This window comes from Dermacentor albipictus, chromosome 1 (assembly GCF_038994185.2).
Source record: "Dermacentor albipictus isolate Rhodes 1998 colony chromosome 1, USDA_Dalb.pri_finalv2, whole genome shotgun sequence".
Classification (NCBI taxonomy): domain Eukaryota; kingdom Metazoa; phylum Arthropoda; class Arachnida; order Ixodida; family Ixodidae; genus Dermacentor; species Dermacentor albipictus.
In genome coordinates, this window is record NC_091821.1 from 346,134,149 (window position 1) to 346,159,644 (window position 25,496).

The 25,496-nt window shown below is 46.4% G+C and overlaps 2 protein-coding genes across 3 annotated transcripts in view; one reads left to right on the plus strand and one right to left on the minus strand.

Annotated features, from left to right (window-relative positions):
* The window catches only part of LOC135915217 (V-type proton ATPase subunit E 1-like), a 34,152-nt gene extending 18,760 nt beyond the window's left edge, over positions 1-15,392 (minus strand). Inside the window, exon 1 of the mRNA XM_065448271.2 lies at positions 15,186-15,392. The gene's annotated coding sequence lies outside the window, so the exon portion shown is untranslated. The remainder of the gene's footprint in view (positions 1-15,185) is intronic.
* LOC135915571 (potassium/sodium hyperpolarization-activated cyclic nucleotide-gated channel 3-like) overlaps positions 1-25,496 on the plus strand; it is a 452,750-nt gene that overhangs the window by 361,410 nt on the left and 65,844 nt on the right. The window lies entirely within an intron of this gene.

Below are 25,496 nucleotides of genomic sequence, written 5' to 3' on the forward strand. Positions count from 1 at the left end.
GAATGCAAGAAAGTTATATACACTTTGCTGCGCACGACTGTAGCGCATATCAAAACATATTCCTATAGCAGTTGAATGCGACCGTTATTCTTATGTGTATATGATGGACTACTTCAGTTACATGAAATACCCTGTATGTTTTCAACAGTTTTGTACAGTGGAATTTGAGAATTCGTTCTTTCGCTGTTTATACGAGCTGACTCGTAGTGGTAACCGTAACAGATGACGGAGCTCCAACTGCTACAGAACTGCACGTAACTAGTCGAAAGGAGCGCACTTCAAGCTGCCTTGAGGTCGTCTTCGTCTTCTCGCACGCGCGCAGCCCACACCACGGAATCTGTATGTATATATATATATATATATACATATATATATATATATATATATATATATATATATATATATATGTATGTATGTATGTATATATATATATATATATATATATATATATATATATATATATATATATATATATATATATATATATATATATATATATATACTTTCCGATGGCTGAGAGAGACTCCAGGGGCAATTTTGAGTGAGCGCGAAAGTTCCCTATGTTAAAGATGTCGGCGCGACTTCATGTGCGAGTGCCAGCAACACCGCCGTGTATTAATTTTTTTTCGCCACTCCCCACCCCTCCGACTACTTTCTTTTCATTCCCCGACGTGAACTCAATTTCGTCAATGCAGCTGTCAGAATCAGAAAGGAGGAGTCCGCTAAGCTTTCTGTGCGTTATTTTTTTTTTGGAAGCAGGCGTGGAGCACACGTTTTCGATTAGAAAGGAAAGAGCCTCTTTTATATTGGCCTCAGAAACACAGAAAAAATATTCATTGAGAAAACTTGCCCGCATTAGCACAAGAGGAGCAGAAGACAAAAGCTTTTACGTTGCAGACAGCGGGCACCGTTTGAGCGACACGACTTCAAGAAAGGCGCACCACTTCTCTTTATACCCTGAGGGCGGACCGCGATTATTTTCTTTTTATTGTGAATCTGTCGTCCGTTTTGATGTAGGCGGTTAATTAAAGCCCGCGGCGCAAAGCGTTTCCTTCGTGTCTAATAAGGCTAGCTGTTCAGGAACAGGATGCGTTCAAGTTGTCCCCTGGCGGAACGCGAAACACTTAAAACGAAAACAAACCCCCAAAAAATTCGACGTTCGCCAACGTTTTTTCATCACTTGACTTCATTCTCTTGCAGATGCGCTGAGGTCTTTGTCCTCCCCACACGCTTCCCCACTAGGCCTTTAGGGAAATAGCTTTCGCAATGCAGCCCGAAATAGCTAGCGCCTTGGAGTATAAGCTCGTGGACGTGTAATAGATAAAAGTGTGGTGGATTGCAGTACACAGAAAAAAAGCTAAGCGCACTGCAAGCTAAATCTGATGACCTTAAAGAAAGCAACTTGTAAAGGGAGAATGGGAAGATGCTTCTCCGGAGAAATGAGCATCTCTCCTGAAAAAAAAGAGAACGCCGCTCTGTGGCCTATTTACTTTTCGCGGAAGCAAGCGGTGAAAGGCGAACAGCGGAGACTATAGGGGCGACTGAAGAATATAAACAGGGAGGTAATTACAACAAAAAGAGAAACAGAAACAGTCAAGTAAGGGAAATAAACTTTTCAGCTTTTGGCTTTGCCAGTCCGCCGAATCGATACCTGCAAGCCTCGTATAGCTTGCGCCCTGCTCTCTTCGCGGAAAGATCGCAGAATCAGCGTTAAGCAAATGGGTAAGAACTGAAGCTCGTTTCGGCGAACGCAACTCGGCTCGCGGAATTTGAGCGGCACAAAGGAACGTCGAGAGATGAAGCGAGAGGAGAAAGATTTTGTATTGGTCTGATCTGGCCCACGACGAGTAACAAGATGATTGTAAGTACAAGAAGAGGGTAAGTATAAGATGCCTGAGGGGTGACCTTGTTTGACACACTCGTCCCGCGTACTCGCTTTGTTACAGCAATTGCGCTTAAGGGCACTTCAGCATCGTCTGTCGCGAGTATCATCATTGTACTTATTATACTGTTTTTCTTTTTCTTAGATCAACAACTTGCCAGGAACTGATTGCATTTTTCCTTATACCTTGGATACGCGATGGCCGAGTCTTTGTGCCGTAGTCGTCGCGTCGTGTTTGTCGTCGTCGTGCCGTTCTCGTGCCTCTTCAGGACTTGGAAGGGGGAAGGGTGGGGGCTCTATAGTGTGCGCCCATTGCACGGTACAGGAGCGCCTTCTTCTTTTTTTCTTTTTTTTTGCACGGTACATGGATCATGCACGACCCCAAGGGCGTGTTTACGCCAGCAGGCGAAAACTTCCTAAGCCTTCATCGTACCCCGAAGAAACGTTCAGACCCAGGAATCCATCGCTCCCCATGGGATCCCAATCCCGGGCAGAAGTTTGGCCACAAAGAGGCATAATTTGGAGAATAACAGAAAATGGGATACGAGTGTATTTCTTGTAAAGCTACACATTTCCTATGCCTCCTACTTCAAAACATCGGGAAGCTTTAGAATTTCTTTTCATGTTTCCTGAAGAATTTCGCCTAATATTGACAAGCCCTAGCCTGGTTATAGCAACACCATCACCTTTGCGTCACCTGTACAGCACATGACCCTATATTTTCTTGCTTTTCCTCTCCTTTGTGGCCCTCCGCTTCCTAGGGTATTTCTGTCCCCGATCCCCGTCCCTATGTGGAGCAGCATGTAGGCACCTACATGTACGCCGGCAGAATTATCTGCATTTAAATAAGGAGCTTTCTTTCTCTCTCTCTTTCTCATAAAGATTGCTCCAGTTCTTGCTTACAATGCCTACAGGTACAGGATGGGCAGTCGTCGCATTTCAGGATGTCAACGATAGAGAGATTTTATTGATGAGAAAGACAGAGAGGTCGACCCGAGTTAGCGCGCTCTAGTCTGCTATTCCGCACTGAGGAAGAGGAAAGGGGAGTGAAACGAATTCGGCTAGAAATACTACGGCCCATAAAGAAAAACCTATAAAGACCTAAACAATACGTAAACAGCTAAACCAGAATGAGATTGCGCATAGGCGATTATAGTTTGAAAAAAAAATAAACAGCAATTTAGAAACGGCGCTGCTATGCAATGACGAAAGGAATGACCGCTGTTGAGTACGTAAACAACACGGTAAGCCAACTAGGGTGTTTACGTTTTCGCGCTCGTGTGGGAGTAAACTCCTCCAGGTAAAGTATACATGGTGAGAGAGGTATAACAGGATGAGGAGGAGGAGGAGGAGGAGGAGGAGGAGGAGGAGGAGGAGGAGGAGGAGGAGGAGGAGGATGCAACGGAAACGGCATATTGCACCTTGCGCAAAGGAACGAAGCAAAAAAAAACGGAACAGGCAGGAGGCCAAAATAACGAGGCAAATAGAAAAATGAACGCGACACGAACCAAGCGTAGAAGATTCCACGTGTGTTTAGCGCGGCGCATGGGGCGAGCCGGGGGCGCCCAAGTGGCCGGAAAAGCGGCTGTTTATAGAACAGGAGGCAGCGCAGTGCCGACGCCGCAACCACAGATGAGCACGCACCGCGGGGGCGCGCAATAATTTTCAGAAGCAAGCGTGCGGAGCTCGTCGGCTTCTTGCTCGTGACAAATTAGCTTCCGCCACTTATCCGCACATCAGACCGTGACCGCTGCGTCCGGAAGCGAGCTCTAGAGGGAGGAGGAGGAGGAGGAAGAAGAGGGAGACGCTGTGGCGTTTTGCGATGGTGCATGCGCTAACAGACACACACATCGCGAGGCAGAGAGAAACTATGCAAATGGATTCCCTGAAGAGGTGTAAAGATATATATGCATAAGCGTGGCAGGATGCCGGCGGACGGTGTGGCCGCCGCTTCGGTGGCCATGAAAGGTGCTCTTCTTCGTTGTGTAGCGGCGTGCGGGCGTCACTCTGTGTGCTTCCATTCGAAGCTATACGTAGCGCACTGTGTATGAATTGCGTAAAAAAGACCTGAAGCTCGGCAAGTTGGCTAACGATTACAGTGAAAAGGAGTGCAACTTGAACATGGACGGGAAGAAGAAATCTTCTGTGTGCCTGTATTAAAGCCGCGTTGCACTTCGCAGTGAATGGATGACGGAACACTTCTTTGGGGCTAGGGCTTGACGCCTCGCAACTTCGTGTCTATTTCTTTTTAATGCGAAGCATCTCTTGGCGAACGTCTGCTACTTTGAAAGTATCCATCCATCCATCCATCCATCCATCCATCCATCCATCCATCCATCCATCCATCCATCCATCCATCCATCCATCCATCCATCCATCCATCCATCCGTCCATCCATCCATCCATCCATCCATCCATTCATCCATCCATCCATCCACCCGCCCACCCACTTGCCAACGTCTTGGTGCTCTCATGGTCGTTTTGTTAACTTGGTATGTACGAAAATTGGCATAGCATGGCAAGAGTGTATGACGAACATGAATAATAGGTAATGACATGAATGTCATAATATGCGTGTTATGCAATTTATGAAACAGCTACCTACGTCTTGCTCTTCTCGTGGTCATTTCGTTAACTTGGTAGGCCCCCTCACACTACTTCGTATAACATCGAATCCCACAGGACGCAGGATTTGCCGGCTTTTTTTTTCTCTCATTACAATATTAAAAACGTTTTGGTTTGCCTGGCGCTCTGCAGGCTGACCTATTTTCTTTTGGCATGTCACCACTGTCTTGCGCGAGTTGTGGAGCGCCATTTTCGGAACTGAGCGTTCCCGGGTTGGATAGCGCAGCTCATGTTTATTCCTTTATTTTTTAGTTAGTTAGTCAGTCAGTGGATCAGTCAGTCAGTCAGTCATACAAAGAGTTAGGTAGCGATATAGTTAATTAGGCAATTATTGAATTAATTAATTAATTAGTTGGTTAGTTAGTTAACCAGTTAGTTAGTTAGTTAGTTAGTTAGTTAGTTAGTTAGTTAGTTAGTTAGTTAGTTAGTTAGTTAGTTAGTTAGTTAGTTAGTTAGTTAGTTAAAATAAAAACCAAATAAAAACCAACCATTTCGATATAAATGCATCTGGTTACACTCAAACAAACATTTCTATATTCGGCTGGCGCAAGTTTGACGAATGAAATTCCGCAGAAGCGGGTTTCTCCCCGCGGTATTTCTTATTGCGCAGCCGGCGTTAACGAACGGCGCTATATAACTAAGCACCAGCTTACAGTTTCGAAATCACGCTTTCACAAGCTTTCATGTGTGTTACTAGGTGTTTCAATAACTGCCAATAATTATCATAAAGAGTCATCGTTTGTGTCTACACAATTAACCGTACATCCATGACCTTGTCCTTTGTTGTGTTTTAGGCCCCCGATTTTGGGTTCACATCTGTGAGCAACTAGCCACCCAAGGAATAAATTCAAACAGAGCGCTAGACCTTGCGAGGCATGCGTGAAGGTGAAACCATGCGCAGGCTGGGAAATCCACCACAGGCTAAACACAGGTTACAAATAGAAAAAAATAGTAGAAGTGCCCAGACAACAAACAGCGCAGGTAGGACGCTTCCCTCTCGCCAAACTCGTGTCAAAGCGAGCTTGGTTACCTTTGCTTATTATAAACCAAAACCGGCTGCGGCTGGCACACTAACCAGAATAGCCTGCGGTGAGCTGACGGCATTTTCTTTTGCTCTCATCTACGCAAACGTACATTGTACCTGTATGAGGAAACAGCGCCGTATGGCTTTGGTTATAGAAAGCAAAAAAAAAGAAAGAAAGAAATGACAGATGAGCCGGTCGGGACGCAAGTGTTCAACCATAACAAGCCAAACATAAGACGAAAGCAATGGCACGGGGCGTGGCAAAAACAAAATGATAAACAGCCTAAAAAAAAGACAAGAAGCGTGTGGGCTGGTCTAATGAAGAAAGTGCGGAAGAACAAAGCCCCACACGATAATTAGGGGCTGCTATATGAGGCGCTCCCCTCCCACTGCTGACGAAAGACGCTGGTGGGTCCACGTGGCGCAAGGGAACAGCGGGGAGATGCGATCACAGCGCGCCGGCGGCCGGCGCCGATGACGACAACGGGTGCGCCCGCTGGTCCGCACCGAAAAACCAAATGAAGCATCGACGAAAGCGGGATCCGTTAATATCCGGTGCTGGGCAACAAAAAAAGATAAAGGTGCTTCTATCTGCAGAGGGTAACTAAGGATGCACCTAAGATGTCACCGGCCTGTGCTTTTCCATGGCCTCTGCTTCTTCTGATTAGTAGCGCGAGAAAATAGCTCCTGTGTGATTCCGCACATCCGTCGTTGGCTCAGTATACACGATGTCATAGAGAACAGCGAGAGGGCGAGAGAGAATTGTCCGCACTAAACAGAACACACAGCTTTTGTTTTTCAACCAGTCAACGACCGCGTATAGTCAAGTTCGACCGAAATTTATCTCGACGCGTGTTAATAAAGGAACACTGCTTCAACGCAAATCGGAAAAGAGTAGTCTATGTTTCCTCACTAATACCAACATGTCTATAATACACTAATAGAAAAGCAACAGACACATATTTATGTATAAACTCCTTGATTTATTTATTTATTTATTTATTTATTTATTTATTCATTTATTTATTTATTTATTTATTTATTTATTTATTTATTTATTTATTTATTTATTTATTTATTTATTTTCTAAGCGACAAGGGCGCTATGAGAAACACCGCTCAGGAGGGCTGTTCACTAATTTCGTCTACCTGAAGTTCTATAACGTACACCATCGTTGCACGAGCGTAGTGCAGTCTTCTACCACGATCCCATGGTCTGTCAGGCATGCCTCAGTTTATTACTCAAACGCTTGTCACAGCACGATGACCTGCAGTAAGCAACGCTGCAGTCAACACACGCTTTGTTTCTTGACGTCGTGCCTGCTCAACGGACTGTATCGTGTCAGACCAACGTACTGAACTGAACTATGATTTTCCTTTTGCAATAGAAAGCTGCTCGACGTGTTACGCGAAATTTTCGAGTTCCTCCCTTCTCACATACGAATCATTTCAGAGTAAGTCTACCGAAACTCTGGGAGCACCGGTCACCGCCCCTTACTTAATAACAGATCCACGCCCGGCTTCAGCTAACACGGAAGCGCGAACGACAACAAAATCAACGACTACCAAGCTCCCGGCCTACACAAAGTCAACACCGCCTCGCGCACAACAAAAAGAAAGCGGGAATCCCAGCGCTTACGAGCGATACATGCTCAAAACTAAACAAAAAACAAATACAGGAACATGGAGAAACAAGCGGCAGCGATAAGGGCAAATGACAGGGGTCGCCACTTCGCAACTCGTCCGAAGTGCCGAGCGACCAAGTTCCTCGAATTATCGCCCAGGGAGGAAGAGCGAAGCTTAACCTCTTTCTCACCTGCGGTTACAGCAGAAACAAACGTAGTAACGAAAAAAAACAGCGCGTACTCAAAAGAGGAAGCGCCGATGATGAAAAGCACAAGAAGGAGGCAGCGCCGCGAGAGATAGCGGGGCGACGAAGAAGCACAAAACAGACCAACGCGAGGCACCCGACGCGGAGATGTCGGGTGTTATGCTGCGGAGGAAAGCGAGGAAGGAGCGGGTAGAGTTGACGCAGCAGAGGAAGCAGCAGCAACAGCCAGCAAACGCCAGCAAGCAGCCCTTCATCCGAGATCGCTCATTTCCGAGGCGACCCACCCGCGGGCAAATCGATAATTAATCAATGCTTCTCCAGTCGGTGTGTCCTCTTCTCGCACGTACCCCTCCGACCCCCCCCCCCCGTCCCCCCTTGTGCAACTCCCACCCACAGCCCTTCCTCGATCACCTCTTCCCTACCGCAGCGTTCCGCCGCACTGTATTCTTCTCTCCTCTTACCACCCCCCCAACCCCCACCACCACCACCTCACTCTTCTGTCTGCATCGATCGCGACACAAGACCACGCTGGCGCACGCACGCACGCACGCACGCACGCACGCACACACACACAGACATTTTCTTGGTGATGAAGGCCAGTTCCTGGACCTCGGGGCGGCAGTCATAACCGCCCGCAGAGCACCCTCCCCCCTCCACCCCCCACCGCGCTACACAGCAAAGCAGCAAACGCGTCGTCCTCTATGAGCGATCATCGTTCGTCTCTTGTTCTTGATTCGCTGGTTGTTGAACTTACGGCGAAGCGCACGTCCCGCCGCCGACGACGAGGCGGACCGAACTCCACAAACCACTGCTCTGCTGTACTTATATCCGTCTCCCTTCTCTCCCTGCTATACTCTTGCCAAACTGCCCCATTTATCGCTTTCTCAACTTGCTCTTTTTTTCTTTTAATCTGTTTCTCTCTCTTTGTTCCACGGCGCGCATCTGCCCACGCTTCGCAAGAAGGCGTGGCTGCCTCTTAGGCGCCGCCAGAAAGGAAAAGAAAGCACATCGGGGCGGCCGACCGCGCTCTTTCTTTGCCCCCGCTGCGTATACGCCAGCTACGCAACCACCCCTTTCACGGGGCCCACTCGATAACGAGCCCACGTGACAGCTGACAGGCCAGCGTTATGAGCGCCAGCGGATTGCCGCCCATCGCGCGTGTTGCGGTTAATGTGACAGTGCGACGCAAGCGCTGCAGTTTCGCCGCTCGAAAAGAGCCGGGATCGGATATAGGAGTTCCTGCGTAAGCGATAACAGGGTGGTTTCGGCGATGCGGTTCCCGCGGAAAAAGGGCCACTCGTATAACGGCCACTCCCACTCGCTGCGCGCTTATCAGAGATTAACGCGAAGAAGTGTACTTGTTCTTGCGTAATTGCATTCCTTCTGGTCCACTTTTATTTGCCTATCTTTAAGAAGACAACCCAATAACCGCATTTGTGAGAATCCGCTTGTCAGTGACGTGCTATTAAACATGCCGTTCACGCGCAGTGCCTGACACCAAAGTGACGAAAGCGTGACGTCGTGCCCCCCAAGAAAGCACTGCCGTCTCGTTGTCTCTTTTCTTTCTTTCTTTTTTTATATTTTTCCTGAGTGACAGCGCAGTGCTAAACAGAACGTAATCGACAGCCGTGTCAACTGCCGACTGTAGAGGCACTCACACGCTGACCTTTCTGGCTCGCCTTACCAGGCACGTGCAAGGAAGTCACCGACACAGCCATATTTGATTTGCAAAAAAGGATCGTTCGTCACAATGCCACAATAATCACTAGTAGCTGATTGATTGATTGATTGATTGATTGATTGATTGATTGATTGATTGATTGATTGATTGATTGATTGATTGATTGATTGATTGATTGATTGATTGATTGATTTACTTGAAATTGAAAAGTTTAGCAATTATTACGTCGTGAACTTCACCACAGCGACGCATGTTTCCACAATTGAGAGAGGGGAAAGAAAGAGAAAAGGCAGGGACGTTAACCAGAAACGCATATGGTTGACCAACGTACGCTAGAGGAAGGAAAAAGGGGAATAGAAAGAAGAGAGAGAGGAAAGCAGGTTAATGGGGTGTGCATCTGCGCACGCAGTCAAAGGCGCTTTCAAGCGCTTGTCGTTTTCAAAATTAAAAGGCAACGATTCCACTCATCTCAAGATACGAGAAGGACGCACATAACAGATGTCATCAGAACATCCTGCATGCATACTTTCTTGTATGTTCGGTATGGTTGCGTCAAGTTGCCAGTCGCTAAACACAATGCGAACCCAAAACACGGCGTATATACGACAAGTTCTTGTTCTGTACTTCCTGTGTTCTACTCTGTTCTTCTCCGCTCGCGCTTTATATCGTGTTTCAATAATGCAAAAAGCTATAGGCAAGTACGAACACTGAAATTTTTGTACAAAAACAACCCATTAAAAGTTTTAGAAGAATAAAAAGCCAGAAGAAGAAGCAAGTAACAACATACAAAAACCTCGTTTCTCTCCTACGCTTTCCTTCTATCGTAGGAACACTGGAATTATTTAATAGTCATCCATCTTCGTAACGCAAAGAAAATTACTAGAGCGGACAACTCGACTAAGTGTTTAGTTTTCGAGGAGAACCTCCCACCGCAGGACAAAGTTCCCCGCACAATCGCAATGAAGTATATCAGACGCCTTTTTATTTTTATTTTTTATGCTTGAGAAATAAGAAAGTAACACACGCTTCTCAGAGAGTTACTTGGCCAATTTATTTATTGACACTTTTGTTGATTAGGTGATCTCACAGGAATGTGCTAGAGATAACAGCTTGTAATCACGTTCCTCGGGAATACTAGCCTTTCCAAAAGGGAATGTGTGCGGTTACAAGAAAGGCAGTGCGCAGTTGGGTCCTCGTCGACTAAACTCCTTAAATTTCGTTTCATACATAGCAACCAACGCTACGAAGGCTGTGGAGAGACTTTCCTCACTGCTCTCATTCGCGACAAAAGAACAAAGTGCGTCACATACGCACTTGTCATACATGACAGTACGTGTCGTGCAATTAGATGTAACACTGTCTCACGCTTATGCCGCAAAATACAACGTAGCTATTACGTGCAAGGTACCGCATATATCTAACGTTATATGATGTAACTTTACGTAAGCAAGTTGTAGTTTGTAATGTGTTCAGTAGTTATTCCATAGAAAGCATCGCAAATCGAAAACGAATCCACCGTGAAACGCGTGGAGTGAGATTTCTGTGACGGCGCTATTTTCGATTACCTTCAGCAGCGTTACCTGCCATATATGAGACCGAGTATGTACGTGCTAATACGCGCGACTTTGGGTTATTATAAAAGCCACTGGCGGACAGAGCTGCACTCGCTGTAAGTAAAATATTAATAAAAGTGTGACCAAGGATGCGTTCCTGCAGGACCTGAAGCACTCGCCTCAAGATCGTGCGTACATAATTGTGAAGGCTTTCGTACTGTGGGTACAGCGACAGGTTACAAGGACATGAGATAAACAAACACAAACATGGACAAAGTCGTTTTCGTCTCTGTGATGACTTTGTCTACCGCCCTCTGTTCATTCGTTGGGATATCACGCGATGCGCAAATCTAGCTGTCTGTACTCTTTCACCGGAGGCGTTCCTTCTTTTAATCCTCTTCACAAACACACTTTTTTTAGTAACTGCATCTGTTAAAATTCATTGCATCCCTCTTGCCACCGTTCCATGTACAAGTAACTTCTTTATTCCGTTTCAAGGGAATAAACACTGGACGATTTTAGCTTCACCCCATGACCTTTATTCTGCTCGTCAGAGATAAGTGTGCCATTCTTGACATATTTTTTAAACAAAAAAAATCTACCATTAGTTTGCAATGAATAATAAAAAAAGATATCTCAAGCTGGGGACAAGAGTAATTTCAGCGATCATTTGTCACCATCCGTCCGTTATATTTACTTCAGAAAATGGAAGCAGAGTACTCCGAATCGACATTGATCTTTCCATAAATGTTCAATCTCGGTTACCCTATACTTAAATAAAAAAAAGGAAATGAAAACGGTGCAACGTAGGCGTAAGCTATTATTCTTGCACCGTGGAAGCCCTCTCAAGAAAGAATAACACCAATAGAATTGTGATTGCAGCAGCACCGGCTGTGGCAGCTGCTTGAGCTCATATTAAAGCGCCACACGGCATAACTTGTGTCTTTGCAAGCGTGTTGCTTCACGAACGCTAACGCGAGCCACATTTGCTTGTGCGAGCGTTGAACTTTGGGGGATCAATCCCGTGATCGATTACTATCATCCCTCCCCCCCCCCACCCCCTCCGCCACCTCCTTCTTAGCCATCTTTTCTTGCCGCCGTACAGTGGAGATTGCCGTCTCGGAATGGAAGTTTTCTTTTTGTGAAATAGCGTCCCTACATTTTTTTCTTCATATCGACGCGTCTCGTCTCGACCAGCGACGCCTTTGTGCATCAGAGCAGTCTACAGTTGCAGAGCACGAAGCGAAGCCATTAGCCGCGTCAGTCCCGGCGCCGGAGGCGCGATTTGCCTGACACCGCACCACGTCTCGCGATGTGCACTTACACTCGGTCCACGCGTGACTAGAACGGGGCAAAGACAGCGATGACGTCACGTGTAGTTGCGAAACATCTTCACAAACAGTTCCCAGCGCTAGAAATTGCGTCAAGGTTGTTTTCTCTCGCTTTTGGCGAAGAGTCGTGCGTGTACCAATTCTCTAACTTGCCTTATTTACTACGTGTACGCGCCCATACGTCAACACAACACGGGCAGTTTGCGGATCGACATGTTTGACAAAAGCGTGAAATGTGTGCGCAGGGCAATAACCTAGGTTCTTATGGATCTTCGTCTTGTAATTGGTACTTTCTTTTCCAGCATCTGACGCACGAACTCGTTAGAAAAGTTTACACTGTCGCAACTTATACGACGACGAAGTTCGCAAATGGTTTGTGCCGACAAGCAATAAAACTATAGAAAGTGCGAGCTATAGAAAGTTGACTATCGATGTATTTTACTGCGAGGCTTCGGCATTTGAGTCGGCCGAAGTTGTTCAGCTGCTATGGCATTCTCTCGCTGAGCGCCAGGTCGCGGGCACGATTCCCAATGAAGGCGGCGTGCAAAAAAAAAACGCGTGCCGTAATTTCAGCGCAACCTAATGAACCTTGGTTACAGTCTCCCACAACTGTGTCGTTCAGCATAGCCCTCTGCTGGCATAGCTGGGCCACTAGCTGGACTATTTCAAGGATCTCGATGATTAGAACCTCATACATACAACCTGTAGTGCGCCCTTGGAGCAGTGGAAGCTTCCACGACAGTAGAGGGAACAATTTCGATGGTCTAAGAGCCCACTGCAACATTATATAGCAACAACTCTGCGGCTTGGGTCGCACGCACACACACACGCACGCACACACACACACACACACACACGCACGCACACGCACACAAACACACTCACTCACACACACACACACACAAACACACACACACACACGCACGCACACACACAAAGTTATTACACTAAAACTGTTCGTAAGAAAAACTTAAGCCAATCTTGACGCTGGACAAATCGTTAGCGATGGTGGCTGGCCAACGACATAGAAAACTAACCGAGTGAAAAGCCTTGTAAATTTGACCCCTGGTGTCTTGTTGCAAATACCTTCGACGGAAACAACAATAGGTGCGCGAGCTTTCAGCTGCTGACAGACTCTATGTCTAGCTTGATGAGAACAAATAAGCTTTAAAGAGATGTCACGCGCGCAAACGCCAACGTCAGCCGTGACAGCGTTCGCGGCCAGCCACTGTGCTTTCGCATTACCGTGGCATTCGCTAGCACGTGCTACTCACGAATTCACATGATGACTAAAGCGAACTTGCAGCAGCTGAATTTCCATGGATCTTCGTTTGTAGGAACTGGTTGTCAAGGTGGGGACCTGCATGGCTAAGGATATGTCCATTATCTTGGAAGGTCACCGTTTCGCTATGTCGTACAAACTGCCTTGTGAATACAGGCACTGGTTCTTTACCCCACTGCGTTAAAAAAGAAAAGTAAAGAACGTAGTCCTGTGCAGAATACCGGAAATAGTGAGCCAAGGGCTGATTTTTGCGAACACAAGCGTGTGCGAGATGTCTCCATTATAGTGCTACACGCGCAAGAAGGATCACCCCGTGCCACGTAACGCGATCGCAGTGCCCTTCTATAGCACAAAAATAAAATTTCTGTTCATGACAGTAACAACTCAGATACTTCAGCGATCGCGCAGTAAGAACCTTGTAATATAACTTTATTTTTTTCTATTGGAGGGGGCAAAGGTGAACTCTTGAATGCTGTTCTTTAATTGGTATATCAACTACACCTAACTGTAAGAATAATCAGAGAAACGACGGAGTTTTGCAGCGGCGTCACCGGAAGCAATAGTGAAACAGAGACGCTATGAGCTGACCGCGTTAGGCGGTGACGCTCTTCTGTGACACCAGTGCCCAGCACAAGAAAAAGTCTGTCGAAAGAAACATTAACAAAGAGGGTTAAACTCCCTACATTTCCCTTTCCGTCTCTCTCTCTCTCTCTCTCTCTCTCTCTCTCTCTCTCTCTCTCTCTTCAGCATCAGGATTGGCTAAAACATTATCTTGCGAACAATTCCAGCGTATGAGATTTTTGTGAATACGGGCGCAGGACACTATATTCAACCGCCTGCTATAGAGTGTGTGTATGTGTGTTTTTTTTTCTTTGTCGCTGCACCAAATTTTTCAAAATTGCCTGTGGCAAATATCTCAATTCTAACCCTTGATCTAAATTTTTCGATGACGCGGTCATTACTTCTACGAGAAATCTAACTTCTTAATGGAATAATTAACATAGGTGCGGTAAATAACTTTTTTAATTAATTACTTTACGGCCCATATTTTAATCTACAAATTGTAGCTAGTGAGTATGCGAGGCGTATCAAGTTGGAGCGAATTCCGACGACAGCACTGGTTTCGAGATATGCCCCGTGAAAGTTGCTGTGAAAATACACTGTTGTTCCGTTTACATCTTTAAATAAAACGCCTCTTTCATACATTATAACACAAAAGTAACGAAAGCGCCATGCATATTGTTGGAACTGGGGGAGTTCTGAGAATTTGTTGGAAGTGAATATGCCCTTCGAACTGACCGGCTACGATTCGTAGATAGAAATACGAGCCATAACATAATTAGTAAAACAATTTAAATTCGTATTTATGTTAATTATGCAATTAGGCATTCTGCTTTCTCGTAGAAGTAACCGTCGCTTCATCGAGTAACTTAGCTATAAAAGGTTAGAATTGTGCTAATCTGCCACAGGCATCTTTTCAATTATGGTGCAGCTAAAAAATAACATCCTGTATATGGAATGCGTGGTGCATAAAGACCCGGGAAGACACGTTAATCCTTTCCTCCCTCCACTCGCCCCCCCCCCCCGCTCCATACCCCCCTCCCTCTGTTAAATAAATAAAGAAAAATCATTTTTTCTTTATTTATTTAACGGCTTTGGGACATCGAAAATCGCGTGAAGTGTGACCTAATAAAAATGCACGAGCTTACCGGCATTCTACCACGTAAAAGTGATAAAAATGGACATGAAAATAGTTTTACCAATAGTTACGCCTTACTTTCGATTTCGCGAATCCCGGGCGCGCGCGCGCAAACCGTTTGGCAGCCAGTGCGTGTGTTTCGCCATTCTCGTCACACCGTCCTGCCTACGCCTTCTGTGAGGAAAGAAATTGTCAAACGAAACGACCTAAAACTAAACCTTCAACGAAGACAAGAGAAAGGGCAAGAACGACCAGGAAGTGGGACGCGTGTTCCTCACCTGTCTTTCGCGAACCGCCGCCAATAGCCGGGATCGCCGGAAGTGCGAATCAACAAAACACACACACACATACACTGGCGCAGTGGGAAGTACCCCCAGAGGATCGGGAGGGCACGGGGCAGAGGTGAGTCTTTGACAGGGCCTTGGAGGAGGTCCAAGGGGTGCCAACGACGCACTCAATGCAGCCTTCCCACTCACTCGCCGCGCCGGCTGGTTGCCGCGCAAGCCGGTGATAGTACGTGCTCGAAAAAGGGTCCGCGCAAATACAGGTTACGCCGAATGAATCAGCTGTTCTGGCTCGTAATGCGAGTTCATTGAAGCATCCCGTGTTTTTAACGATTACAGCTGCCATTCCTCCGCCTTCAGGGGGGCATGCACGTAACTGAATGCACGGAGAGAGAGAGAGAGAGAGAGAGAGAGAGAGAGAGAGAGAGAGAGTTTGTTCGAATGAAGACAGGAAGTTTGGCCTGAGCAGCGTACTCGATGTAGCTTGCTATTTTGCCTTTGCGTTAAAGAGAAGGGCAATGAGGGAACGACCGAGGGTTTCTTGCGACACGTAGAGAGCCTCCTCGCCCGTTCGTTCGCATACTAAGAAAACCCACCCACCCAGCGAGAACGAATGTTTACAAATTGCATCATTTAGCCGCTTTGACGCGTTGCAGCTGAGACCCACATAAGTTTTGTTTCCGTGACTCTTGTCGTGTTATTGTCCTCATTTAAAAATATATATACACGAAAGTACCAGACGTGAGAGTATCCGTGATAATCCAGAAATATTTGTAATTGAATAGGAACATATAAGATCGAGCCCACAATAGGTTCGGAAGCGGGCTGCTGTTAATCGCGCATTCCAACTTTATTCGCAAACATCGTTCATAGTCATTATGTAAAGTTAAGAAACTGCTAGTTATAAACGTCTTTATAGCCTTTCATTATAAAATATAAGGACGCCAAATAAACGGGCACACACAAGAGAAGAGAACCGTTCAAGAAGTGCCTTCAAGCCCTTATAGCCGTCCAATGAGAAACGAACGATCCTGCCAACTGCGTAACGTGGAGTGATTTTGCATCAATATTTGTTATAAAGGGATAAATGTTGAGATTTCCCAGCTGCTTCCGTGGCACCATCGGTGTTGCACGAAGTTCCAGCTGTCGTTGCACTGCTTAAAAAATAAACAAACTCAGCGAGGATCGGATGTGAGCTTCACTGAATTCAGAGATAGGCTTTGTGACTAACTGTGTAATCCCGGCTTTGTGTGCTGGCATATAAGCTAAGCGAATCTAACGCCACGTGAGGCAGACTTAGTGGTTCACGTTTCGGTATAGAGACATCAATGGAGAAAGTGAACTGCTGCACGATGATCACCTTTACGCACAAAAGATGCAGAATTCAAACATAACGGAAAAAGAACTCATTGAAAACCAGGGTACGAAGCATGCGTGTAAAGTAGTCAAGTTAGAACGCTGTGGCAACACGATGTAAAGCATTGTCAAAGCACATTGGGTTGACAAAGCGGAAAACAGCCATCGCCTCCACAATTCATTCCAAAGGCACGCCGAATATTTTTGCGACGTTGCAACTCGATGTTTCCAGCGTCGCTCGGTTATAAGCCATGCGTCTCCAAGAAGCTGATAGTACACCAGTACGAGATAGCTATGAGGTCGTAAGACTCTTCTTGTTAAAATGTTGCCAAAAAACACTCTGATTAATGTCGAAGACTCCGCTCGAAGTGCTAACATTTCATATGTATAAATGCGTGCCCGTATTCACAAAAATCTCTCACCCCAGACTCGTTCGCAAGAACAAATTTGAGTGTATCCTGATGCTGAACATGTTATCAGCGAAGGCGCCCTGCCAATGGCAAAGAGCAATTTCGAACGAGAAAGCTGTGTTAATTAGGCACCTTGTTCTCCGTGTGGGTTCGTTCACGTGGCATAGGTGATATTATAATGCAGCGCTATTAGGGACTATGTCATAGACAGGCTTCGGCCTAATACGCCACATCACATCGCCATTCAAGAATGGTTTGCCCCTTCATAAGCAGGCTTCAAAACATTGATGTACTGCACTCAACATCCGCGTATTTTAGAGCCCTCCTACTGTCTACAAGGGTCTAAAGTTCTGATAAGGCTAAGACACTTAGCGTACACAAACCTTGAATCCCCGTAAAGAAAGTCCCCATAAATTCTACTGGGGTCCGTACATTCGGCAATTAGCAGTTGCAAATCGTCTTCCGAACACTCAGCTTTATTTCGCCTAGATGGTCACGAAGCAGAAATTAGGCACGTTGAATAGGCCACTCAGCTGCTGCCGCGTAATTTTATCAGTGCGAAATTAGGTTACAGTTTCATCTTTCTCGAGAATCTTTTGACCGCCTTACCAACGAACGTCGTGAAATCTGATTTAAAACAACGGGTATCAACATATCTTTTTTTTTTACGACGAAGTGCTCAAGCTGCACCACTGGCCCTGATTTTTATTTGCATTCCGTTCTTTCCCTTCATTTTACCGTACGACACTGCTTCATTAATGAATACGATTTGCTCGTGTTCAAAGAGCTTTCTTCTCTAAGGAGAAAGCGCTTTCTCATAACCGTAAGGTTACAGAACACATATTTCTTTAGGGGAGATATACCCGGTAAAATATAAATATGGTAGCTCGCAGAGGATGAACTTGCGACGTAGCTTCGAAAGAGCTTTTGTTGTGAACATGTCGCGAAAACATGACGAGAAGCTTCCCTCCAGAGACATAATGAGTGCCAGGAATGTCGCATTTGTAGCCCGCCTCGCCAAGCCCGTGTAGTACAACCAAGCCTACGAATCACGTCGTCCGTCACTCGGCAACGAGCTCCTGAAGAAAGGTTCCTCCATTTTTGTTCGCTCTTAACACTCCTATTTGTCCAGCACCTTGGCAATCTTTTCAAAGAGCATTAAAACAACACCACGACCGGTCTTTTTTGGGAGGCAAAGAACATAGGTTCATGGAATCACGCACTGTCCACCCAAAAAGGTTAGGCTCACTTTAATTACATTTCTAAAACCAATGGACTTGGGAAACCCCTTATATACACGCTACGCCTTCGACTATGCGCGTGAATTGTCTATTATCTTGCCTCTTCCTGCTATATTTCTACCCTTATTCCTTTTACACCGCGCAGGATAGCTAACCGGACCATTTGTGTGGACAACGTCGCTACTTCTATCTCTCTCTCTCTCTCTCTCTCTCTCTCTCTCTCTCTCTCTCTCTCTCTCTCTCTCTCTCTCTCTTATGTACAACAAAAGCAGTTAAGCAAGTCAAGCGCAATGATCACGCATAGATCAACGGTGCAAAATTAGAAGTCTCCTTTTCCTGCCTGTAAAGCATGCAGCCGGTTCTCGTTCCCGGTTAGATGTAAGGGCTTGTAATGTCCGCTGTGCTCCACGGAGTTGGTGAAACGGAGCGTAGAATGCGTCTTTTCCGGCGTAGCTGACGAGGTAAACCGGATTTACGTACCACCGCGATGCACGTGACAACGCAAATACAAACTATACTGGTCACGTAGGACGCTGAATTGCTACCACCTCGCAAGAATCAGCATGCAACGTTCACTTTCGCACGTGATGATCGCCCGCGATGTCACATCCGCTGTGATGACCGTGAAGGATGACAGAGCGGCACCGTTTATAGTACACGTATCCGCGGGTGGTCCCAACTGGAAGGAAACGTCACATGGGAGTAGCTATTTTTGGTTCGGAAGCCTTTTCTGAGCTACAAGAGTTGCTATTTCCGGGCTCGCGCCCTTTGAAAGCACTGTGACCCTGAATTCTTTCTCATTAAATGACGCATCGGGAGGGCTCACAGCACTCTGCAATGGAAACGTCACTGCAGTCGTCACGCCGCAAACGAAAGGCCTGACGAGGACCCTTCCTTGATCGTTGTTGCCATGCATTAAAACAACGACTGTTTGGTGATTGGCTTGCAGAGATAACATATAATAGTATCGTAATCACGATTGCACATATCGACGAATCGTAGAGCTCTTCTTAGTCAGCGTTTCATCGCTCTCTGCTTTCTGTTCGTCGGCTACGCTACTCAATTTCAGCAGCGAAAGTTTCACAAACGTCCGCATGTGTTCTTCGTCCACGCGAACTGAAAACTTGCTCATCGGAAATGAACTTGCTTAGCAAACGCTCTGCACACCGACGGCTTTCTGAGATGAAAGTTTCTCTTGATCGGATCACTCTGCAGAAGCCAAGTGCGACCGCGAAGTCTATATGTCCATGCTCTCCTTTTTCGCAAGCTTCTTGTTTCGGTGAATCCTGCCAGGACCGCAGCAATACTAATTTATTATTTTGTATAAACGGCGTTGCTGGTGATTCATTTCTTAAGTAGCAGCTTGCTAGAATCAAACGCACTCCTCAACCGAAATGCCGAGTGGCTAAATATTAGACAGTGAATGATGACAAATGTGAGCATGGATCACCCCGTATTGATTTTTCCTCGCAGTGTTCTGTTGTTTCTTTCTTAGCACACGGATACAATTTCTGTATCACGATGCAAGTTGCATAAGACGTAGAGCTGTGTGCACCCTCTTACTTTTTCATGTGTTGTGCAACAAATTTAGCACTGTTGAAATGATGACATATGAACTAACCTTTCTCAGAGTATTTATTCTATGCCCTCTTTTTTTTCTTTTTGTCACTGCTGCAATAACAAAAAGTAAAGGATGGGGGGGGGGTGGTAGAGAAGGGTAGGAGGGGAGGGGGGGGGGTTAGGGAAGTACTTGTAAAGTTTCCGCGCATCAAGAGATTCTTAATTCCTGCATGTCAGCAGAAGGATGCGCTGTAACTAATGCTTTCCGTCTAAGAACCAACTAAGACATGCGACTAAGACTCCGCAAACGGACGCTGTGGTCGGTTCCGGAACACATTTCGCACGGCTACCGCGCTGAGTCATCCGCGAGGCACCCTCGTCAGTGAGGTAGTCGGCATCAACTGCACTGCCGAAGGGGGCAACGCGCAGCGTCGCGCGTGTTCATTTACTCACAAAGCACATTTCTTTATCACTCGTCTTTAGCCGACCCACGGACGCTGGTTGCCCTCTTGTTCCGTTACGCTCGGGCGATAGCGTATCGCTAAACGCGCGCGCTGCGCAGGAACCACGCCGAAGGGTTCTCACGGGGGCGCATTCCTTGGCAGGCGATCAAACGCGACGCCCACTCGAACGCCGCCTTCGTCGAAGAACGCCCCGGCGCCAACCATCTGGCTCCGGGAAGGCGTTGGCCGCGGCAGGCGCCGCGCGCGAAGAAGCGGTGGCACTAATGCAGGGCTGCGCAATGTGGCACAAAAATTTACAACAAAAAAAGCGGCGTCAACCGCAACAAGAGCGCAGCGAGTGACACACGGGGAGCTCCCTCCACCCTCAGTGCTGAGGGCATACCCCACGAGGCGACCCTCTCCCGCAATGCCCGAGAAGCTAAGGTGGTCGCCGCCTTAGAGGTCTCGAGATTAGCAGTCATACCCAGAAATCTTACGTGGACCGAACGAGAATTCCTCTCGTGCCAGAGTCCGGGGGGGCCGGGCCGGGCCAAGGGTTCGCGGGGAAGTGTGGGAAGGCTACGGTGGGAGAGTGGAAGGGCTAAGCCGACTTCCTGTAGCCACCCGATTGGCCTCGCCCTCGGGAATGACACACGGTATGGTTATAAATGCGCTCGCAAAATAAACTGGCGATCACTAAGGAGAGTCCGTGCTTGTTGTAAACGACTGCCTATGGCTGCGAGGTGTGATTGTGGGTTATTGCGATCTCCTTCGGCTGAGTATACCAGCGTCCGGTTTCTTTCGCCCCACAACTGGTTTCCTTTCGTCTCTGTGAGTTTTTCCAGTGAAAGTGGCGAACTGTTACATCAAACACTGGTGAAAGAATCGAAACCTACGCAACCGCGCAAGCAACGGTCGGCTGCCTTTCTGTGACTGAAGATCCTGCAATGAACTCTGCATAGAGATTTCCACTACAGTGATTTTCTCTCGTACCAAGCGTGCTGTTGCTTAAAGAGCCTTTAAAGCTTCACCATTTATTTCTTGGAGCTTGTCTGAAGATCTCAAGAACCTGCCGCAACCTGCAAGTGTGCACATAGCAGCATCCTTACTAGTGAGCGTCTCTCTCTCCCTCACATGGAGTGAGAATCATCTTCGTGTGCCACTGCGCTACATAACAATAGCGCAATTTCAACTTTGTGATAATGTCGTTTTCTAAGAGCACTATGCGGATGATTTAAGGCGTGATGTGTCTCCCGCAGTCTCCTCAGCTTTGCCGTAGGTTCTAAATCAGTGTTCTAAGGACTCGTGCGCGGCGACCATTGTGGTGAAGACGTGTCGCGCCCAGGACTCTTCAAGGAAAGTGAACCTTATGTTTGAAGTTACAGCGAAGTACGCCAAGCTTCGCATGAATGAGTGGAAGGGACGAAGTCTCGCCGTGACAGATTGGGTCCAGCGCCACTTTTCGGACTTTATGTTCGCCCCTGCTCACTGGAGGCAACCGGGCCTTCGCAAGTGGTACCTCGCAGGGTAGGTACCTCTAGTCGTATTTAACTTTTTGCGCGTTCAACCATAAATATCCCAGAGGGTGTTTTCTCACCCAAAAGCTTCTTGCCGGCCTTGCTCTATTCGAAACAGGGCTAGAAGCGCATATTCGTGTACATAAACTTGCGTGTTATATGTTTCCTTGGCGTCGTACAGAAGCGTCATTGCTCAATATTTCTTCTTTTGTGATTTTCCTGTGTCTTGAAACAAATAGACAACTATGTCCGCATATACGAGTGCAATACTGACCAGCGAACATTGCTGCCGCTTTGTTAAAGTTTTTTCTACGGCAGCAGTTTTGTTATGTCAAGCCTCGTTAAGCGTCGTGTGCGCAGTTGAGATCGCAACCGCAGTCGCGATTTGTGTTTCAGTAGTGCAGTTTTATTAGAGGCAGACTATTCTAGACCTGGGGCCATATAACGTAAAACTATTCCAATACGTTTCTATTCCAATTTCCTGACGTCAAATTTGCGTAACCACCGACGCAAGCACCGGGCGGTCACCCACAGGGTTGTCTGAACAGACCAATAAAACGCTCTCCTCGTTCATAGGAGGTCACTTTTGTTTGCTTGAAAAACGAATAACATTGCCTACACTGAGCGGCTTGTCGTATCTAATTGGCTGACAAGAGGCGAGGAGAACGCTCAAGTGGAGAGGGATTCACTGGGGCAGAGCCAGTGCACTGAAAATCGATAACCGGATGAAGAGGGTGGTGCCGGCGTCTGCGATTGGTAGGTTTTCCCTTACTTAGCTTGTGGTGGCTGGTCGAAAATCGCGGCGGCATGCAACGGGAGCTTAAGAATGACGCTAAAGCTGACGCTCAGCAAAGAAGAATTGGCAGAATGAGGTAGTAAACGTGCCGAAAGTGCTTGAAAACGTTACACGGTCACGCAAGAAGTTTTATTATACGCAAATACACCCATGCTCTCCGGCAGGTGCGAGTATCCAGCGTCTCAGCGATTGGCGGCAGCCATCTTTTATTCCTTTCGGAACGGGGCAGCCTGCGGCTATTCCGAAAAAAATTCAGTTTTGTTCGGCATATTAATGCATGTTTATCGTGTACACGTCACTTTGACGCGCTGAGTCCGTGCGGTTTTGTGACGTCGCGTGACAGGCAGGTGAAGTGGGTGCAGCCCGAAAACTTTTTACCAATAGCCGAGGGCTAATGGCGAAAAGGGGTCGAATCAGAAATAACTGCATATCATATTGACCGCAAATAAGACGGGGACAGAGGGAGAAAACACATAAACAGCACGGGCGGTAACTTTCCCGTGCTGTTTATGTGTTTTCTCCCTCTGTCCCCGTCTTATTTGCGGTCAATATGATATGCAGTAAATACCAACTAGGCCAAACTGAAGTTCTTCTGAATCAGAAATAACTGTTTTTCTTTTTTCTGTCAAATCATGAATAATCAGTGTGTACACATCATATCAGATGGGGAGGTATTGCAGTTTTCATGACGTCGCGTGACAGACAGGTGAAGTGGGGGGGGGGGGGGGTCGGAAAAAGTTTTTGACCAATCGCGGAGGGCTGATAGCAGAATTGGAATAGAAAAGTTTGGAATAGTTTTACGTTATAGCGCCCCTGTAGTGTGACTTTAAATGTATCCACAACGCTAAACAGAGAAATCCCGAGCATTGCTAACTAATGAGCATTGATCAGCATTCTCTGAAGACACTTTCTTTGCTTTTTCGGTTTGCACTACTACTCCCAGATCCACCATGCACGTTCAGCGTGCAAATGAAGACCAAATATTGCCGATTCACGGGTTTCAAAGAGCACCTTCTTTTTCTTTTTCTCTTTTTCCTTTTTTTTTAAACCAGGCACAATTTCTCTAGCTGTATCTTTTTTCATACATAGAGAAGTTCCTGGATCGCCTTGATTGCAGTGTCTCAAATCTTTTTGCCGCGGCAAATGATCTCCGCTCAAAATAAAAGAAAACTAAACTTCAGGTTACCGCGAAGACATTTTCGACTCCCCGCGTATTTGCCAGGAAACCGTTTCTTGTTACCTAACGAATTAAACAGTCTCCCGCCCTCGGCGACTTATTAGGTCACAGCTTGCTGCCTTAGTAATCGTCACTCCTGAAAAATCGTACATGCTGGAGTGAGACGAAAACGTAAGTTGAAGTTGGCCGTCTCCAATTAGCATAAGCACATAGCACTGAGTCTGGAAGGCACAGCTTCGTTTCGTCGACACACCATTTTGTTTTACTGTAGCAATTGCAGAATGGTCGATGGATAACTTTGAGCCGTGAGGAAATTCAAGCACAAATAACCAGAAGATGAAAAGTGCTCGTTAGCACTTAGGAAAGTAAGAAAGAGAGAGAGAGAAGACGGGAAAAACCGCACTTCCCCCAGCCTTCTCCGATCTACACATCCACGCAATTGTACTTTCTTCAAGATTTTCGCGGTGCTCCATTTTGCTACTCGATGTTCTTGTGCTGCGCCTCTTCGGTAAAAACTTGTACGGCTGCAATGCGGTTCTCTTTCTGTCTCACATTTGAAGCTACGTAAAATAAGCCCAAAATACACCATTGTCAAAACAACGAATCCGCTCGACTACTCAAATACCGTATAAGGACGTCACTCGAATGTGACATGGAATTTCAATAGAGCATAGGAAAAGCAAAAAAAAAAGATCAACTTGATGTCCGATTCACAATTAGAGGTTATTTTTTCACGTTTGCTTTTCTTCAGCCTATTTTGTTTCGCAGTTATGACTTACCCGACTGAATTAAGAGACAATAAAGAAACATGTAAGGATATTATGTCGTAGAATGATCCTGAAAGTTATCAATATTCCGATTCGTGTTAAGTGCTTTCGTGCGCAGATCTTCTCTTCCTTTCAGGACCGAGATGACCCTTTATTGAATGTCTCGCATGGTTCTTACCCCGACGCCAGTTCCCCCACGACTGATGTATAATAGATTGTGCCTGTTACTTTCTCGCATGTGTTTTGCACGTCAACGATAGTCTGACGACGACCATAGCAAGCTCTATTATTTTAATACCCTTAGCACGGACGCGATAATAAAAACTCACACTGAGGCTTAACTCGGGCACACGTCATCTGGAAGGCATTCCATTTAAAATTTTAGAGCTAATACTGGGCCGGACACTTATCCCTGCACAACCCGGAAGTGGGCTTTCAAGCGTCCCAACGTCCCAACTTATCCGAGTAACGCTTAGCTCTGAAACCTTTGTTCAGTACCGTTTACGCATAAAATTCGCTGTTCAACGGGCGTAGCAGCGAAAAAGTGCGCACACGCCATTTTCGCATCGCCTGTTCCACATAAACGAGGTTAGTTCACACCGCAACTGAGACGCGCGAACTCAGTATTTCGGGATGCTGAAACTGACCCGTCGAGCATCGAGCGTGATACTTCTTAGTCAGCACCACTAAGTTTGAATGAAAAAATTTATATATGCTTGGAAACTCAACAACGTTCAGAAGCTTACCAGCACTGAGCCCAATCGAGTGAATTTTGTACGCATGCTCAGCTTAGGTACAGCGAAATAGCTTTATTTTTTCCTTCTTGATGCCACGTTGCTGGTTCGATATTGTCCACTACACTGGCTTCATTTAAGACGCAATAGACCACGATTAACTTCCTGAATCAAATAGACGACATATATGCAGTTATCTCTGCCCACGCAAATATGAAATCAGATACGTACATACCTGCAGTAATGTTTATCGGTCGTTCTCAACAAGAAGCGAATTGTTGTCTAATTGCGGCAAATTCGTCGC